The sequence below is a fragment of the Anser anser genome (genome assembly GCF_964211835.1).
Source record: "Anser anser genome assembly, chromosome: 9".
NCBI classification, from domain to species: domain Eukaryota; kingdom Metazoa; phylum Chordata; class Aves; order Anseriformes; family Anatidae; genus Anser; species Anser anser.
The window spans coordinates 26,180,962-26,201,865 of NC_139729.1; the positions used below are offsets into that span (position 1 = coordinate 26,180,962).

The 20,904-nt window shown below is 39.8% G+C and overlaps 1 protein-coding gene across 22 annotated transcripts in view; it reads right to left on the reverse strand.

Annotated features, from left to right (window-relative positions):
* Positions 1–2,785: 2,785 nt before the first annotated feature.
* LOC310904264 (uncharacterized protein) overlaps positions 2,786–20,904 on the reverse strand; it is a 121,989-nt gene continuing 103,870 nt past the window's right edge. For 17 of the 22 annotated variants that reach the window (XR_014588145.1, XR_014588146.1, XR_014588147.1 and 14 more), the window contains 3 exons: positions 16,622–16,742; positions 6,685–6,751; positions 4,846–6,466 (listed from right to left, as the gene is read on the reverse strand). The gene's annotated coding sequence lies outside the window, so the exon portion shown is untranslated. Of the gene's footprint in view, positions 4,479–4,845; positions 6,467–6,684; positions 6,752–16,621; positions 16,743–20,904 lie in introns of those variants that run through there. The other 5 variants (XR_014588153.1, XR_014588154.1, XR_014588157.1 and 2 more) reach the window with 3 other exon arrangements.

Consider the following 20,904-nt stretch of genomic DNA (forward strand, 5'->3'; position numbering starts at 1 on the left):
TATACTGTGTTGTATGCAAATCTATTTATAGCAATTTTCAAGAGTTTATAAAGCCAGAGTGCACTGTACAAAAGAAAAAAAAAATTGCATTCAAGGCATCAGTTTTCATCATTACTGAGTGCTGTTGAAAGCCCAAACAAATTTGTTTTACCAGTTCAGAAGCGTGGCATTCTGCTAAATATAACTTTGTGAGTTGATTTATCTACAAAAAAAATGGGGAGGAGATACTAGAATAAAATTTATTCTACAGTTTTACATTCCTCCTGAAACATAGGATGCCTTTGAATGGAGCACAAAGTGATTCAATTAAATAAATCAGATGAATGCCTTTTGAAATATATCTCACGGGGAAAGAGTATCAGTTCTTTATGACATTGCATTCATGTAAATCTGAATGTTAGGATGGTCAAGGGGCCTTTTATTATCATTAATTGTTTCATTGTTTGTACTAAATTTTCACTTTGAAAGCCTCAAATGTGATAAGATCTAATGAAGATCTACATTTACTAAAACAATTCAGTATGAACTCATTAATTGAGTATCTGTATTCATAGCTCTATACATTAATTCATATTCTAAAGGGATCTGTCAGAATACAGAACAATACTGTGAATATTTTGATGTATATTAAAACACTGACAAAGTTATTTAATTTCTTTGTTAAGAGATGGGTCAACATGAGGCAAAGGTAAATATAACCAGTGGTAGAAGTTTTGGTGTGTTGCTGTTCCCTTCCCATTGTTCTAAAACCAGTTGATTCTGCAACAACAATAAAAAGTAACTAATACTAGCTGTCCAAGTAGCATTCAGGTGTTTATAATAAATGCCCCCTTAGGAACAGTGCCAGGAAATGTGTGAAACCAGACGGTTTTCTCCAAAACTAAGGAATATCCACTCAACCCAGTCAAAATTAATAAGTGACATGATCAAGACCTCTGGCTGAAAAAGGTTATACAAAATGTATTAAATGTGGTTAATTCTGATATTGACAGATTAACTGTTTGGTTAAAGAATTCTTCTACACTACATTTATAAAGTACAAACTAGGATTTTCTGTATTTGCTTCAATGAATCTCTATGGGTGTTCCAGGATGAATCTTTAAGACCTTGGGAAGAGTCTCAAAACAGCAGCTGAATATATTGGAAGACCTCAAGTTGCAGTATATCCATAATTTTTTTTTTTTTACATGTATTTTAAACATGTTTTCTTTAAAGGGCTGATCTCAAATAGCCACGTTCATCCCAACCATTTCAAGAAATGGCTTTTAAAAAGCCAATCTTTAAGCACAGTATGAGAAATTATAGTTCTGAAATAATAGGACGTAATCAGGAAAATACCAAGACATGAGTCATGACTCTTACTGATTGTTAAGTCTAGCGATCCAGTAAGCTAGATCATAAGGAAAACTTGACCCAATAGCTGTTAGTAAGTGTTCAGAAATCTCAGCATCGCTTTATCCGTTTTCACCAGCTCACTGGAGGAGGAGTCGTACCTTGAGATCAATTGCCATCACTGGGCTAAAGAATAGGAATACCTGTAGCAGCTCAAGAAACAGGGTATCTTTGCATTGTCATCAAAACAAAGATCTTTTTGGGGAAAATATTAAGTCAAGTTTTGTAAGAAATAGTCACACTCACAATAGCAGACAGTCTTATGTCTTCATAGCGAAGCTCAAGCCAACTAGTATCTTCTCTGACTGGATACCAAAACAAGCTGATGTGCAGGTGGGAGTAACTTGCTCAGGGAAGGAGGTCATGACAACACCTGGAAGAGATGGCAGAGGCTGGAAAAGTGAAAAAAAAACAGAATATTTTACTGACCATCTCTGATGTTACACGTGCTCCTGAGAATGATTGTCCTAGATTTGAGGGTAGCTTTTAGACACTAGGATTATGAGTTTGTTTCTGACCTAAATCTGTTACATTTCCCGCTGCTGTAGCACAAATATATCCTTTAATCAATTTTACTTTGCTGCCGTTTATATTGGGTCTCCCCTGACTCCTGAATTATGAAACATAGCGAATATAAAAACTTTCCTTTTTTTTTTTTTTTTTTACCACAGATACCACCAAAATATATGCAGCTCATCTTTCTTAGTTGTTTCTGATTTGAAAATGCCCATCCATTGGTTCACAACTTGTGTTATAATAATCGAGGTATAATAATTTAAAGTGCATAAGCCTTTCTTATTCTTTCTGAGCTGCACTAAAATAACCAAAAATCCTTATTTAGTTGTGCATCCAATGCTAGCAGATCATTTTCCCTTTCCAAATACATTAACCATTTGATAGCCTTAATAAGACGACTGCATGCTTCAAACCATTCCTATCAGCATGCAAGAACTTGTTACTACCAGCAGTTGTACCATTTCATCAAGCTCTTCTATATCTCATCTTTTCCCATTCAGTCAGATAAATCTGATTAATTGTATAAAACCTGTCTATTTTTACTCCTAGAGTTCAGCACTCTCTCTTAGCTCATTAAAACTGCCTTAGAACAAAACCAGAAGCTTTCTCTCTGAGAGACCTTCACCATGCAGAAAAATGTTAACCTCATTCCTAACCTCTTCTGTTTTTTAGCGTCATCTTGATATTTTTTAGCCATCTTTGACGTGTTGCAGTGAACACCTGGACTCTTGGATGAATATCACAAACAAATGCAGAAAGGAAAAAAGCAGACCATTAAGCGTTCAAAGCATGCAATTCTGTTACATATCATCTACTCAAAACTTTTTAAAATAGTTGTACTCACTAAAACAGATCTTTAATGAGAGTTGAACCATGTATGAATATTTTCTATGAATAATTTGAAGCCAAGATGTTTCCATGTCAAAACCATACCAAAAAACAATTGCTTTTAGTATTCCTATGAAACATATGAGATGCTTTACCCTTTTGGGATGTAACCCAAATAAAGTTTTTTGAGGATAAAAATAGTAAGTGACTTTAAATAACCCATTGTACAGCCATAAGCTAGCATATAAACATATTGTTTTAATTTGATTTAAATGCTCTTGGAATCTGCTTTCAAATAAAGATTCAGATCTTCTGGTTTACACAATATAGTCGAACATAAGACTAAGCAAACAGTATCACTGCTAAGACAGTTTTCCTGCCCTTTCGTTGTGGGTTCTTTGGGTATCTTCAACTTTCAGTAGTTTAAATGAGCCATTTTACTATTTCTCAGTAGCCAGAAGCTTGGAGAAGTCCCTTCTGTTTCACACTTCTTACCTGGTTGCTTTAACTCTAAGATCAACCATAACACTCTCTGACTCCAAAAAGCCTTGAAACATATGTCAGTGTTTAGGGTGAATTTCAGAAATATTTTTTTAAAACTTCGCATGCTATGGTTAGTAGGTATTTCTGCAATTTCAGAAGAGTACGATTTTCAGGATAGTCTCTTTCTTCTCTGAGACAGAAGAGACAAAGTCCTGGAGAGCTAAGTTTGATCAAGAAAAGAAGCTTAATTGAAAAGAATTGAAAAGTACCTTTTGCAAAATAACACCTTCTTCCCACATTACTGATATTTTAAAAGACTTGCATAAGGCAAAATGAAAAGCAGGTAGGGGGCAAGTGAAACACCATACTTTGGGTTTGTTTGTTTGTTTTAACCACACGTATCTCATAGACATAAGTGAAATTATCCAGCCTTCTAGCAAAAGAGAGAAAGAAGTTTGCAACACACACAAAAAAAAAGTAATAGTAGCTGCAAAAATAAGTTGAACATATACACATACACACACAAATCAAAGCTAGATGAAGGAAAATCCTTCCAAGAATATTATGGAGTAACTTGAGCACTTATGTTCCACAGATACAGCACTGTAAATCTTTAAATATATATATACATACATATAATGGATATTTCAGGGCTGTAGGTAGGAACAAACTTTTATACAGTTTTATATGTTCTCTGAACATCATAACATATTGCACTTTTCACTGATGTTAAGACCAAATTCACATATAACATTGATTGATATATAAAGTATTTTTATGGAAGAGCAGTAGCCAGTCTTTCCTGCTCATGAAAAAGGAGGGGAGAGAAGGCAAGCAAGATACAACAAATTACAAGAGATAAAGTACATCAATCAAGGCAGGCAGCAATACGCTGATGACTGACAAATACAAGGTATGTATTCTACTACAATCTCAGCACCAGAAAACTCTAAAATATAAAGTGGAAAGTTTCTATCTTATGAAATATGACAAATTTAACACCAGCAAAACTTGAAAGCTGTAGAAATTATCAACTAGGAAAGGAATAGTGAAACCACATATTACAGGAAACGCTGGTATCTAAGATGGCAGGTGCAAGAGGAGATGGGATTGGTATTTGCTGATAAAGTAGAAAAAATATATCAAATCCAGCATCAGCTGTCTTGTAGGAGTAACACACCGTTGTATCATTAGTTTTGTCACAGGCATCGTGTGGAATCAGAGCACCAGTCCGCAAGGCAGCAATATAGATATACACACTGAGAAATAGATGAGGAAGGAGAATAGGGAGGAAATCATGGTTACAGTGAAGTCATGCAGCAGAAAGACACTTTACAATTATATTTGAAGAATTTTTTCTCATCCTACTGCACCATTTTCATTCCCTTCTGAGTAGCTAGGCTGAGCCCCTAAACTCTTCCTTCAGAAAAATCCTCAGGAGAGCTCTGCTACAAATTAGATCCCACCCTGTAGAGTCAATATTATCTGTCTACAGAAAGATCATGTAATATCCCAAAGTCATTAATGTCAATTGCTTACGTCACAAATCCTGAAATACAAAATCATGCTGGTAAGCTATGTCATCGGTGCATATGAGTTTGTTTCTATGCCATTTCTATCAGGGTAGTTAATACGTGTGTATGCACATCATTTCGGCCTTCATGCTATGCTTGTTCTTTGAGATTCAAAAGCATATGCTCAGTTGCACGTTAAAAATTGAAATGATAATTGGAGGCATTCCAAAATACATGCCTGACCAAGCTATCCCAGGGAAAAAGTCAGTGCTGATGAAGCAACAAAGATAATTAAGTCTTGTAAAGACCTCATGTACTAGAGTAATCTCTGAATGTCCTGAAGCACATCCATGCCTAGCACACATGTACAACTTCCCCTGGCACAGCTTTGTGCTGTTCCCATGTGTCCTGTCCTTGGTTCCCAGGGAGCAGAGACCGGCACCTCCCTGCCCATTTCCCCTCCTCAGGAAGCTGCAGAGAAGAATGAGGCTGCCCCTCAGCCTCCTTTTCTCCAGACTGGACAACCCAAGTGTCCCTAGCCCCTCCTCACAGGATTTGCCTTCCAGCCCTTTTAACAGCTTTCTTGCCTTCCTCTGGAGGCTTTCAAGCATCTTAACAGCCTTTTTATGTTGGTAAAGCCATAACTGCGTACAATATTCAAGGTTAGGCTGCACCAATGTTAAATTTAGTGGGAATGAAAGTCAGATATTGTATTTTCCTTTGTTTTTCAGGCATTCACTTACTTATTAAGTCATTGCAGGTAAACAAGAGTCAGTAAAATTGTGAGGTTTTTTTTTATTTGATTTGTTTTTTATTTTATTTTTTTATTATTGCAACCTCAAGCCTCATCTAATGAGACCAACTTGCTGTTTGTAATTACTAGTTGCTACTTGTCAGAGTGATGCCCCTTGTCTTGAGAGGAGGACTCCTGTGCTCCTCATGCATTGCAGCTTCTTCCTCCTCCATCTGTGGGAACATTCTGCTCATTTTGATGAATTTCAAAAGCTGGCATAAACAGCGATACCATTTACTGTCCTGGTAAAATTAGATTTCATGGTCCAGTTGTCAAAGGAATAACGGGAATCCATTTGTCACATGCAAAGATCTGTCAGTGTGGGAATTACCTGTGATTGTCACAGATGACAGGCGCTAATTAATGTTTTTTTCTGAAGGTGCAATCAGGCTGATGGGACCCCTCTACCTGTCGGCTTTACAAGAAAACCCTTTTCACTCCTGACAGGTTGCTTCCAGTCTTCAGCTTCTCTTTGGTCTGTAGGAGTCCTACACTTCCAGCCCAAATGTCTACGGCTTCAGAGAGAAATTAAAAAGCAACAAAGCAATTCAGTGCACCTTTATAAATCACACTGGCAGCAAAACAGAATTGAAATGAGACATACAATGGGATGTGCAAGAGTTCAAAGGACAAAGCACAATGCAATTACATTTTAAAGCATTTGCTGAACATCCCACATTAAAGCAGACAAAACGCCTTTGCAGCCCCAGAGTCTCCCAGTCAAGCCCAGGGAGATGACTGATAGATGAAAACAACGTATTCCTCACGTTTCCATGGCAGCTTTCCCATCAGCCTGCTGATCAATGCAGGGAGTCCAATTTCCCCAAGTTGTTAATCTTGTCAGAAGTGTTAGCATCCCTCAGGTTTGGCAGCACATCGCCCGCTCCAGCTTCTCAATGACACCTCAGCTGTGCCGACACGTCCCGTTGAGGACACAGCCCTGCGTGGGTTGTGCAGCCCTGTGGTACAAAGCCATCACTCTTACACGCAACGCTTCTCTGACAGACGTGCCTCTCATTTTGGGAAGGACTTGTGAGCCATTTCCACATTAGGAGTGCGCAGCTGGGTGTGTTCCCTCGCGCGTTGTATATCGGTCCTAAAATATCCCAGGCTGTCACTCAGGGAACAGGCCTAACTCCTGGGCAGGGCCCAACTGACCTGAATTGGAGCCTGGAGGAGCAGAGTCTGTACAGCTGCTGTGGGATCCTCTTGGAAAAACGAGGAGCTGCAGAATGGACAGAGAGCAAAGAGCTGCTGTAATCAATGGTACTAAATGTAAAAGGGAAAGCTTTGGTCACAAAATCAGCTACAATATTCCTAGGAGTTTCATAAATGCTAAATTTTCACCTATCTTTAATAAAGCCTTAAAAGTGCTTGTGTGACTAAGGGCTTTATTTTCAAAGCTACTGAGGTGTGAGATTAGTTGTGAGGTTTCCAGAAGAGTTTTGGCATCTTTCAGATGTGAGGTTCAGCTTCTGTAGTAATAAAAGTCTCAAGCTTCTGACACGGCTTCATGTGAGCTCAGTACTCACTGGTCCAATAGATATTTATGCCATGCATCTGTTGGCTAAAATAAATGATTGTGAACTATATCCAGCACTGTTAGAGTCAGCTCAAAACCTTTTTTCCTTTACAACCAGAGATCAAGATGCACAGACTCATTTCCACTGCCAGAGGTATAAGATACCTGGGCATGTTCAAATGAACTTCCAATAAAGTTAAGTTCAAGTGTAGTTCACTGTGTAACTCAATAACATTTTTCCCAAAAAAAATTCCTTTAAAAGCACTGTTTATCAAAGCTTTCTTTGCATGATTATTCCCTGTAATTTTATTTGCAGTACCTGATTTATCAAAATCTATATGTGCTTAGATTTATATTTGTGGGAAAAGACAAAAATAATTAAAGAGAGAGATTCAATTAATGTAGTATTAGATGTAGCTGTTTTAAAGTAAGAGCTTTTTAAGTAGCCAATAATTAAAATAGGAGCGCATTTATTTGCATATCATATTTATCTATAAAAATACCATATATAAATGGATTTTCATGGTAGCTGAGTCACAAAAGTTTCTCAACAACTATATAGTTGCATTCAGATTAAAAAAAAATAATAACCATTATTCTTCAAGTGAATATTTGATAGTGAGTTACAAAAATGGGGATAAATACAAGGTATAGGAAAATGTGTTGGGACAGATCCTTAACAAATCTGAAGCAACATAGCATGACTGAATCTGGGAGCTGTGCTTCACACCAACTAAGCGTTTTATCTATTAAACACACGATTAAATCAGAGAAGTGAATAACAGCACAAAAAAATGTCTATGCACTGAAGGCTGTCATTTCTAACCTCTTTCTACATTTGACCAAAGAATGAAGGACTTCCAGGGCCAGCAGCAGCTAGGACACACACAGGCAAATAGTATCACTGCAAACAGTGCTAGAAACCTAAAGGTCAATACATAAACACGCAGAAAATAAAGGTGTGCATTGTTTGAAAGGTGTATGTGGAGGAGCTTGGTATCTCAGAGCACATTTATTGGGGTTTTCAATCTGGATGAAAAGATTCCTCCAGCCACCAGAGCTACCACATCACCTTCTGTAGCTTTTCTGGCAATGCTAATTAAGAGCAGATTTTGTCCAGACAATACGCTTGCAGCCCGTACTACAATAAAAACTGATAACTGACTCAAAAATTTGTAACAACGTCAGTAATGCTATCTAATGGCAGTTCAGAGTTCAAAATTTATGTTTTGCCTTGTCAAAGTTTCTCCAGATGTATTTCTCTGGATATTTCACAGGTTCTAAATTCTGAGTTTCGCAATGTCAAATGCATGGTTTAACCCCTCCTCAACACTGCCTCCTCACCACTTCCAGCAGAGCAAAGGAGCGGGGCCTAAGGTCTTGCCCTGTTCAATACTGGCTTAGATTGCCTTCTGTAAGGAGCTACAGCTGAGAATTGGAAAGAACAAAAAAAAAAAATAAAAAAATACTGAGAATGGACACAGAATACAAAATTAAAAAAAAAAAATTGTTAATAATTGACTTATTGAGAAAAAAAAATGAACCAGGAAAGTTTTCAGCTTTAAAAGGAAAACTTTTTGAATGAAATTTCAGGAAAAATTTAAGGTAGATTTATGCTTAAAATTTGAGAAGATAACAGTCATTGGCATACGTCATGGCATGAATGCCTACTGAGGGCTGACTCAGTGTCTTGGCCAAGGGACAGCATCACGCTCCCTTACTTGCTGAATGAACACATCTGCAGTCTCTGTATGACCACAGTTACTGTGGCAGATAATTCAAAGACACATTATTCAGATGAAAAATTAGAGAGAAACCTCATGGCTCGTGACCACAAGTCAGACTGCGCATCCTTCACAAGTTACTGCTTGCAGCAGACGATACAATATGCATGAGCAAACTCAGCAGAGGAATCTTAAGCCCACTCAGGACATGCAGTAACGAAGATAACAAGACGCTCTTCCTGTTAACAAGATGCTATTAAATAAAAAGATTTGTCATAGTAATAAAAAATATAAGCAAGAATAGACACAGCATCAAAATTGTACCCAAAATGAGCAATTCTTCTCAAGCAAAACAAGATAAAGGCAAGCTTGTAAGTGAAGATACATATAACAGCAAGCCTAAATAGAAAAGACAATAACAAAAGAGAAAGAAAACAAGGACATTAGCTTAGGAAAACAACAGACAAGAAAATCGAACCATATATAACAACTCTCCTGGGGAAAAGAGTATGAAGTTGAAACAAAAGGAAGTGCCTTACCAAACACAAACAAAAGATGAATAGATGGGAATATATAAATAAATAAGTAAATAAGAAATAAAATGACTCCAAACGTGGAAATATTAGCTAGTTGCAAATAGCTACCCAGTCATAGTAATTCTAAGAGGCACTTAAAATGAAAACATTATTGTGCAAGGATACGTACAAGAACAAAATGTCCCTCTCTTAAAAAAGTAGTCAGCCAGTTCCAGTGTCCTTTACCAAACTTTTCTAAGGGGATTTGAATGTACAGCTTTATTTTTCAGACACTATTATTTGCTCATGGTTCCCATCAATATCATTATCCACAATGCTTTTGTATTTTCCCCTGCAACGGCAATTTGTGAGTCAGCCAACGCAGCAGCCCAGAGATAATTGACAGGCGTCACTCAGAAATAGTAAAGCAGACTAAAGAGATGAGTGTGCGGGCAAGCGGTCATTATGTTCTACCCTTCCTAACAATATTAGAAGCAAATCTACTTAATATTTAAGAACAGGTCACTTCTTTTTGTCTGAAAGATTTAAGAAAGTTGGTTTCCCAATGTGAAAGTTTAAAAACCTAAATCTAACATCTGTTGAAATGAATGGGTAAAAAAATAAAGCGGTATTTTTGTGTTGATTTCAGAGAGATGTGAATCAGTTTCCAACACATTAATCACAAAGCACAAATAGAAATGAGACTGCTTTTTTGTATTACAATTGTTTTTTTATGAGTAGTTGTACAAAAGCCAAACAACAGGCTTAGCAGCTACATAAAGTTAATCTTCCAGAAAAATACCTTTCTCCTTTGTCCTAACCAGATACATGCAAAAAGATGGCTCATAAAGTATTAAAGCTGACCAGAAAATTATACTTTGAGCCAATCCTCATTGCTTGAGCAAAATTTGGTTTTATTCAGTGCTATATCAGAATATATCTGGAAGATATATCTGAATAATGTATATCTATCTGGAAGAATATTGTATCCACATATCTAGTTTTAAAGAAAACAACCTCAGTTAGCAGTTCAGCAAAGTGCATTTGTTCTGATGGTTCAGTTGGAACAAGACAGAAAAAAGGAAGTTCACTCTTTAGCAGAAATGATTGAACTTCCTTTGTTGGGTGGCTGCTGGACACCCTCGCTTGGCCGGAGCCGTGGTGGGAAGCAGGCACTGCCAAGACTGGTAGAGGATCATCCCTTTGCACCTCTCTGGAGACGGTCAGGCTAGCTGTGCTTCCTGCACCCCCTCTGTGTGCAGATATTTGGAATGTAAATGTATTTTCTGAATGCTGTCTAGAAAGACAAGATATTGAAGTATCCAAAAATTTCAAGCACTTACCTGAAGTTACAAAAGAACAAAAGTGGTAGAATTATAATAGTAGATAATAACCTTTCCTGACCCTCTCTATAGATCTCCACAGTAGGCATATATTTTATTCAATGCTTTGTCAAAAAGAAAAAGGGAGAGGGGAAAAAAAAAAAAAGGCAGCTGTTTATCCTTCCAGAACAACAACATGAAGCACATCTTCATAACGATTTTCCCTAAGTATCTTAAAGACAACTTTCTGGTATTTATTTTCTATGGATTTCTATTAGGCCACAAAATGTTTTTGATTGCTGAAGGCAACGCATGTTGTAATAAAATAGAGACTCCACGCTCTGTACGCATCAGGAGAGGATGTGCCTGTGCCGTAGCTGGTAGGAATGCTCTGAGCTGCTGAGGCCAACCTCAACTGCTGTCTGTAGACAAACTGTTCCTTTCCAGGGCAGTACGGAAGCAAACTTTCCTTAGATATATTTTTGGTGCCAAATCCCTTTTATAAGCCAAGAATTTTGATTTCTTTGAAGACGCCTATTCCAAATAGCTGGGCAGTCCCAGAGAGGTTTAAAGGCTTTCATTTCAGCTCACAGCCTCCTCAGGAGCAGGAGGACAGAGGTCTCCCAGCCTCTCTTTGAGGCTCCGAGGCTCTGACATCTGTTCCACGGCTCGAGGCTCTTCAGGTCCTCTCTCATGGCTTTCCAGATGGCCAGTGAACCACCTCCTCCCGAACAGATGCAAGCGAGAAATGGTGCTCTTTAATTTTGTTCAGCTGCCTATTTAGGCATTGAACAATAGCGGAAGTATTTTACGTTTACAAAAATATAACAAGGAGTCTCACATAAATCCTATATTTAAGCACCTTCTGTCCTGTGTAAGATAAATATACCAAAAATATTCTTCTGCAGAGCAGGCAAGTGAAATCAAGTTGTTCTCAGATTTGAAGACAAAGCCCTGGAACTAGAACTATGTGAATAATTTATTGTTTTGGTTCACTGCTTGATGCAAATTTTAGCAGGCATTTTTGGTGAGCATCCCCACCTGTCCAGTTTTGCCTTCTTCTGCAACCAAATCTGCTGTTCTTATAAGCATCAGTGCAAACAAAAGCACAGCATTGCTTCAAATTACTGCAAAGGGATATATGACCCCAGAAGCTGCTGCTGGCACATTTCTGGTCTCATTTCTAAGCTTTAATGACCACCGTGGTCTGCCTTGCAATTTTGTCTCGTATGTGACAGAGGAAGAAGGACACAGGTTAGGAAAGAGGGATGGTAAACCCACTACCACATTTGATAAATTACATGTTAAAAGTTCTTAAAGACTAGTGTACAAAACACGTACAGAAAACTCACCATCCCTTCCTGGATGTAGTAGCTGCACTAGTCCATGAATGTGTGCAGTCTTTTGGGACCGTGACTGTTTAGAAGTATGTGGCTGAAAAATTATATATAAGACCAATGCTTCTGAAAGTTGCTTTAGGTTCTAAAAAGAAATGTATACTTATCGGAGCTGACATCAAGAAAAAGATAGGGAAGAGCTGAGTTATCTTTAGAGTGATAACAGCAAAGGGAAAACATTATCTGCTGAATTTCAGAATGCGCATCAGGCATCCTTCACGCACTGGAAAAGCCTCAGGGTCTCCTGAGGCTGGTTTATTCTGGGTTTATTCTGTCCCACATTGATCTCAGTGTGAGAGCTAAATTTAGCCACTATTTCTTTCTTTTTCTTTTTTTTCTTTTTTTTTTTTTCCCTTTAGTCTTTTGGGATCTTTCTTAGTGATGGTGATAACAACAAGGGTTGAATACCACGATGTTTTCATGTTGGCTACTTTTAGATCCCTGATGGCCTTCTGTAATCCTACTGCTCAATAGCAGTAATGTCACACAGAAGAATGTAAGAACATTTCCTGGTCCAGAAAACTTTCTCTGCCACTTCACAGTGGGAGGTCTTGACAAGTAGTCATGTTTTAACAGTTATCACTTCGATAACCTCAATTCTCTCCTTGCCTACTTTTCTATTCCTCCTCCCTTCCTCAGTCTTCCCCTTCCCTCTAGGCTTATCTATTTTTCCAATTTTTACAGGAAAATCTTCCTATTCCATGCTCTATGATTTTTTTTCTCCATTTTTGTATTACTTGTGCAGCACCCTGTTTCAATTAAGTGTGAAATCCCTCTTCATTAATGATAATTTTATCAACAGCATTTGGTTATGCTATGTCCTTGCATTGCACCTAGTTACAGCTTCTACCTACAGCAATCCCCATAAGCATCTTTGTTCTCAACCTCTTTTAAAGGTTGCCTAAAAGGAGTAAATAGAAAGCCTGCTGGTTGACCTAATTGGCTACTGCGAGGTTGTTACTCAGCTTCACCTCCCACTAGCCATGAAGCTACAGGGCATCATTTCCTCTTATTTAACGGGCTCAGTTACAGTATTTTTATCTGGGCTTCCTTCCTCCTCATTACAACCAAGCAAAACACGACAGCCCAAACACAGGCTCTTGGCCACACAATGATCCTCAACTTAGCTCACTTTACGGCCTCCTATAGTTTGTGGAGATCTGTTCCTCAACACATTGAGGAACACATCTTCTGAACAGCTTGCAAAAAAACTTGGGAGAATTGCGCGTGCAGAACTGGTTCATCAACACATTTGTTACTTTCATCCTAGTGTCCCAAATCACTGACTCATCATGAAATTAGACTAGACAAAGGCAGACAAAAAAAATATATTAACAGTGGATATTAACCTGAATATTAAAACCCTGAAAATATTAACAGTGGATATTAACAATCCTTTTGTTCTCTTCTTGTGCAGCTTCAGACTATTCACGATCATGTATTTTCTGTCTGCTGTCAGTGCACATTTCAAAAACAATTTGCTCTTTTTTTTTTTTTTACCATATCATTTAACTCAAGAACTTTATACAACAGGAGCAAACGCAGTTGATCACTATGCATACAGTTTCATCTGATAGCGCAGACTTTAATCCCAGATGACAAATGTATCTGAAATGCTATTCCTATGCAATTGCCTTAAAGATGATGACAGAAGGAGATGCGCATGCACAGACACCCACCTGCACACCACATGCAGCCTGACCAGGAAGTGGCATTGATAAACTACCTATTGACACAGGTCAGTATGGATCAGGGAATGCTAACATGCCATAGTTGCAACAAGTCTCAACTCGTAACGCATAGGTCACTGCAAAAATCAGGACTGCTGATTTTATTTACACTTCATTCTCTGAAACAAGACCTGCGATCAGGAATCCTGACACCATGCAGCTGCCAGCAGCCTTATCCCCAGCAGCACAACCCTACAGCTACTGCACTTAAGTTTTTATCCCCAACAGCGTGCAAGTTTCACAGACAGGAAAATTATCACCAAGACAGATCCTGTGTTAACCAAACCTCACATGCTTGCAGTCGTCTGTCACGCTATGACATTATTTGGGGTTTTGATGGGCAGTGACCACACGTGCTGACGCTGCCTCGATGATGCCTGCTCTCCAGCTGGAGCCACTGGGTGCTGCCATCAAGTCTGACGAACGACGATAACATACACAAGAGCTGGCTAAGTCAATTGGAAGAAAAGAGCATCAGTGAAATGATTCAATCTGCATAAACCACCTTTTCTGGGGCGGCAATATACCCACTTGTAGTTAATAATGACATCTTCAGCAATCCCTTCATTGATCTGAAGGAGGGTGCGCTACGTGTGGGGTTCGCGATCAATTGTTCTCCTCGCGGTACATTTAACTGCCGCAGAAGGCAGCAGTATTTCATACCCCTATTTTGCTGCTCACAGAGAAATGCTCCTTGAAAAACACCTCAGACTTCAATTTATTTCAAGTCATTAGAACAAAATCTTTCACATGGACAATATGATTTATAAACTCGGAGAGATACTTTTATGAACTATCTTCTGAATTCTAAACCTTCAATATTTGCTATAGCTCTTTATTCATTTGGTCTCTGAAATGAAAGAAAAAAGCTCACCAGTGAATAAAGAAGAAAATGATTCTCAGATTCCAAAGAATAAGCACATCAAATTAAAAAATCATTTATTTCAGTGCTTCTCATGCGGCTGAGTCACAAACGCGTACAATTGTCTAGCCAGGCTCCCCAGCCTGCACGCAGCCGCTCTGTCTTTGTGGCACAAATTGAAAGTGAGCAACTGACACGGAGCTGAGAGGAACGCACAGACTCTGAAGTGGGATTAAAACAGCAAACTTCACATTTTTCTTCACTCCCCTACTCAAATATACGCAGTTTGCTTTCAGCGCATGGATACCAGCCACCTCCGTCCTCTTAGAGGCACCAAAATCTTCACCCATTTGGGTTAAAAAAGCAAAAGAGCAAGGGCAACTCATATCCAACCCCCTCTCAAGCACAGCATCCATCAGCCCAGATATTTCAATGATAAATCCTGGCCACCCAATTGCACTGACACTCGTCTTTGGGCAAAACCTCAAGGAGCACAGCCCCATGCCCCGAGACGTGCCACCCTGCCAAGACAACTCTTCAACCGCACTGGCCCTGATAGCACGAGAGGCGTAACCCTGGGCTAACCCAGCTCTGCAGCAATCCCTGCCCTGGGCTAGGTAATCCTGCAGCATGTGTGTGTTTTTTGAGTGGCCCAGGGATGCTCCTGCAGCCTCACAGCAATGCCAGCAAACCCAGGCGGACGGAGGCTCTTGGTGCTTCATGCCACGCTAGCGCTCCTTTCCCTAAGGGCAGAGTCATTGAAACAGAAAAGCAGGGAAAAGGAAGGGGTGGGAACGAATATTAAGTGAAAACAGTATATACCCTCTAAGTATGAGCTCTGCATTTGATACATTACAGCCAACATTTGCAAACTCTAAAAATCAAATTATACAGCTGAACAAGGGAGGCTGTTTCACAAGTCATTGCTTTTACATCAGTGTCCTCTAGGCTTGACCTGTGTGACCACACAGACCTTCTGACATAAAATCTGCTGGAAAAACTTGAGGTGTTCAACCCTGTTGAAATACATACATTGACTTCAGTTTTGTTCTCATTAAATTACAGCAATTATTCCTTGCAATGCGTCACTCTGGGAAACCGATCAAAACACATTTTTTGATAGAAAGCAGAAACGGTCTCAAGCATTGGGCTGTCCATTGCTGTGGAAAGTTCAAGTACTGTGCGATCTTCTATTTACATTTTCATCATGGTGTGACTCCAGTATAACAGCTCCAAAATCCTAAACAATGGCCATATTCTCTGGGAAAGAGAGCACAGCTACACAGCATGCCTTGCTACTCAAATTCTCGCATTTATTCTGAGTCCAGGCAGCTCTCTGCAGTTTACTTTTTGTTCTTTGCCATTCATCCTGTTCCCTATTTCTCCCCTTTCATTTACCAGGTAACTTGTATTCATCCTTTTTCATCCACCCACAGTCACGACTTTCTGGTGTTTTCTATCTAAGCTGTTTGAATATAACCTTTCATGGGCCTGCTGGCTCAGAATGATAGCTCTCCTTTCAGACCCCATTTATCATGTTACCATATGGCAATACTACTTGGTTATTGGTAAGGATTCAAATTTTCCCTTTATTATTATAAAAATCTGTTATGAACCTCTAGACTCTCCTGTACGGTGTGAAGAAAAATAATTATAAAAAGGACCCGCTCTTTTTAATACCAATAATTTGTCATCTACAGAGAATTCTTTTCTAGGTATAATGGTAGTCTAACTCATTAGCTTTATGCTAAATAACAGAGACTTTGCTGTCTCCTTGCCAAATATTTCTAAAATGAAATACAATTTAGATATAATGATTTAAAAGGTGTACATATAATTTATTATGATTGCATAACACAAATGGATATCTTAAATTTTTAACTCCAATCTTTCATTATTGCTTTAATACTTCTAATGATCATTCTGTAACAGTCTTGCTTTGTAAATTTCACGATGTAGCTGGACTTTAAACCACTCCTGACTGGAAAGCAAACAGGAGAAATATGCCTGGGAACACACTCACCTCTGCAGATGGAAGCAGCAAGTTGCAACGTGGAAACAGGGTAAGAGCCTTGCTGCGATTGCAGGGGGTGCCAGGAAAAACTTCTGTGTGTGCTGTATGCACAACAGCAGTACTTCAGATTCTTTGAGGGAAAAAAAAAAAAGAAAAGAAAAGAAAAAAAAAAGTATGCAGCTGCACACAAGCACAGGGAAAGTGGCTCCTGGCCGATTGCAAGGGGCCTGGGGAGGTTGCACATCCACTCCCAGGCAAGGCAGTGCTCTCTGCCACACCCTACCCTGCACATCTCGCCTTCTAGGCGACACGATGGGGGCTAGCAAGGCTATCTTCTCACCTCAAAGCCTTCCTTTGCTGGGCAAGGATAGAGGCCTCCCATCCTCCTAATTGCACAAACTGGCAGCGCTCGAGCTCTTTGCCTGTCAGCTCCTCAGAGCCAACCTGGGAAAGCACCAGGCACAGGCATCAGCTCTGTCAGGCTGCAGAGTTACGGAGTTGTGGGCAAACCCATGGCAGCAACACACCTTCCTTTTTCAGGTGTGATGTAGCACATTGCAGGTTTTAAAGATACTCACTTCATAATGACATACTGATAAAAAAATCCTATACATTATCAAGAAAAATGTTTTATTACAGAATTTTCTCATTATCCAATTCAAACACAGCTGTAGCCAGGACAGTGCTCTTTGCCCTCACTAATAACTTATCAGGAATACCTGCAACTGTTCCCCTATTACTAATTATTACTTATTGCATGGTCTGAAGCTGTTTGCTCAGCTTGAGATGGGGTTTGGGACACAAAGAGGAGTCCCTGGAAATGGTCATCTTTAGCTCCATCAGAAACAGCTGCACTACATTCTGTGCAAAACAGGAAAGTCCACAAAATCCTTGACAAATCATTCTACTTAAAAATAAATAAAACTGTTCTACCATACTCTGATTAAATTTCAAGAAATGGTCTTAAATCTTATATATACACCCCCATAAAATTAAAACCTTGAAGAAATCACCATAGACTAAAACTCTAAGTGGTGTTTGTCTTCAGTAAGTCTCCCACACACATTACCAACAGTGTGCTAAGTGATAACAGACCAAGACAATTGCACAATATTCAGAAGTTATGCTAGACTTTACTCAGCGCTCAACAGGGATGAAGAGTATATTTACAGCTCTCTTAATTTTAAAAGCTGAAGTTCTCTAGCACGTTTTGCATATGAAGTAAAATAAAAGGAGCATTAATAAGTGCAGATGATGAGCACTAATCTTAGCCTTCAGCCTCAGGATCTCTTGAAGTTTTCCCTCCTGCCTGAACAACACATGTTCAGAATAGATCCAATTTTTCCATCTTTTATTTACACAGGTAGGGACAGTTTATTCAAGCCAATTATCTCAGCAAGATTCATCATCATGATGCTCTAAAATAAAAGCAATCATGCTAGATTGGTCGCAATTAAAAAGGTATTTTTACATTTGAAGAAAAATTACCTGTTGAACCAGAAACTTTTCTCCAAACAAAATCAGGATACCTGTTGAACTGTTGAGTATGCTGTATTTTTTTTCCTCTCCCTGAAGCTCAAGAGCATGGTGCCCACTCTGTGTTTTCCCTTGATAAGCTATCTGTAAAAATGAAGTGAAAAGCTCTGGTCCATCCACTAACCGAGTATAATTTTTTTTATCGACTCATTTTAATCAATAAAACTGCCTCTATTTTGTAACATCACAAAGCAGTGCTCAGAAAGCGCTGCCAGTGATGAAACTAAAGGAATGGGTTCATCTCTCATAAATAAATAAGGCGCTCCATTGAAAAAAACAAGGAATGACTTTCCTCCTATGAGGCTTTTCCCAGAGCCTCTCTCCTTCATGCACTTCCAACTGCCAATTAAACATTGCCTAATTGAGGTACTGGAGCTCTGGCAGATTGGATCGTGCTTATAGGTGAAAGCTCAGCTGGGCACCAAACCCTACATTTCTATTTCAGTGTATGACCATGGGTCTCCCCTCGTCCCCATCACAATGAGCGGTGCAACCCCCTGCATCAAGCCCCGCGCTCTTGTCACCACAGCTCCTCAGCTTGACTGTGCCCGTGTCTGTGCATTCAGTGTTTCTCTTTCAACCCCTCAGGAAAACCCCTGCTCACTCCTTTTGAAGAGGAAGTGTTCAAACCTTGCAGAAATAATCTAAAGACTTAACTAATTTCTTACCAACCTCGGATCAGCGCGTGCAAAAATAGCGATAAGGACTAAGTAACTATGGAAATTACAGATTAAGCTACTTTTAGAGTTTATGGCTATAGCAATACACTTCATCTTTATTCTTAGTGATGGGAGAGGGATTATATATGTATATATACATATGCATGTATCTGTATGCACATACATATTGTTGGCAGCTCCCTGTGGCTACAGACAAGCGCTTTTGCATTCTTCACAGGAAAGACATTGCAAGTGTGACACCCAGAGAGAGCCACAAACCTTAAGGCTGTAAATAGAAAAATCATTGCTCAGATTTCACTTTGATTTCCAGTGAAAGCAATTTGTAGAGGCACTGGGCAGAAGGAAACGCAGACAGCCGCCTGTACACACTGAAAAGTGAACCTGCAACCTCCGAGCAGCGGTGTGCAGTGTATTGCAACTGAGCAACAGCAACTGCAGCTCATGTAAAAATTCCTGAGCTGGAAACGTGTTTATAGCCCAGGCAACATGCTTCAAACAGGAGCTGCTGCTCTGGTTATGAAGAAATGAGACTGTCTTCAAATAGACCTCCAGCTGCATCATCTTTAAATACCTGAAACGTTCAGGTACCTGATGTTTTTTGTTTTTTTTTTTTAAAGTGTCTCTCAGACTTTGATCTTTGTAGACTATGAAACAACTCATTATCATTCCACAGTTGCTCCTTCACTCTATTCGTTTCTTCTCTAAAAGAGCTGTTTTCTAGCAGAGCCGAAATAACTTTTAAGAGAGGATAAAAGCCCAGTTCTGCAGGCTGTGGTACCCCCACAAAGCGGGACGCTGTGCTGCCGTGGTGCTGGCCCCCTGCAGCCGGGCAGGCTGCTGCAGCAGTATCCCCACGGTCCCGAGGGCACCGAGCCACCTGCCCACTGCCCCACCGAACAGAAACACTTGGCCAGTGGGATGGCAAGGAGCTCTTGCACTGGGGAATAAAAGTAAAAAATTGCCTTGGTGTTTCTCCATGGCATTCACAGGGACTTGATCCATTTTTTAATATTTTTGTATTTACATATATTTATTCGCTGGCTCTTTTAACCACACTTCTTGCAGAAACAGGTGCAGGACATACCCACATGGCAGCCTTTGCTCATGCCGATCTCAAACACCAAAGCACCGAGCGGAGCAGGGCAGGAGAGCTGAGCACAGCCGGCTCTGGTCTTAAAGGCATACAGCAACAGACAAGCACCCCACAGGCTCAAAGCCAGCCTCTGGAGGCTTCATGCTCCAAGCACAGCACGCATTAACAGAAGGATCTGCATTCCCTCTCCCACCTGGTTGCCCCTGCTCTCGGGCTCTGGACACAAGCATCTGCAACCCACCTCCCTGGGTCAAGGTCTACCTCCCGGTCTCCTTTTGCTGTGCCACATCAAATTAGATTGGATCTTGGCTCTGAAAGAGAGCATGACACAAGTCCTGAAAACAGGGAATTTCTCCCCAAAAGAGCCATGAGCAGGTCCTTGTGGAAGCTCTGCTGCCTGGCTGGGCATGCACAGTGCCCTGAGCTCAGCCACAGCACTGGGCACGCTCCTCATGCCCCAGCTCAGGAGGAGTATGAAGAAGTATGCAGGACAAGCATCAGTTCTTGGTTTAGTTCCTTGCATTTCTCCCTTTCTGTTCCCAATCAGGCTGAACAAGAAAAGAAAGCTTAAAAATTAATGCTGCCGTTTCCTCTTGCCCCCCTCCCCGCCTTGTTTGTTCTTTGGAGCTGGAGAGAAAACAAAGCTACTTCATTATTTACTACCACCTTAAATTTTTGATAGTAGTCAACGTCAGCTGCACCAAATTAAAGGGTACCAACTTGCCTTATCTAACAGCGAAGTTAATTGCAGGAACATTGCAGTGTGTCAGACTTGCGTGTAAGCATATGGACACGCTCAGGTCTGAGATGAAGCCTGTGCCGCAGCAAAGGCTGAGCTTGTCAAATGAATTACCGAGGCAGTGCCTGCAAATTAACACAAATTACACACAGTTATCAGAAGTAAACTTTATACTTTTTTTTTTCCTCAAAGCTTCCAAGACAAAAAAAAAAAAAAGCTAGGAAAAAGCTTCAGAAATGCCAGC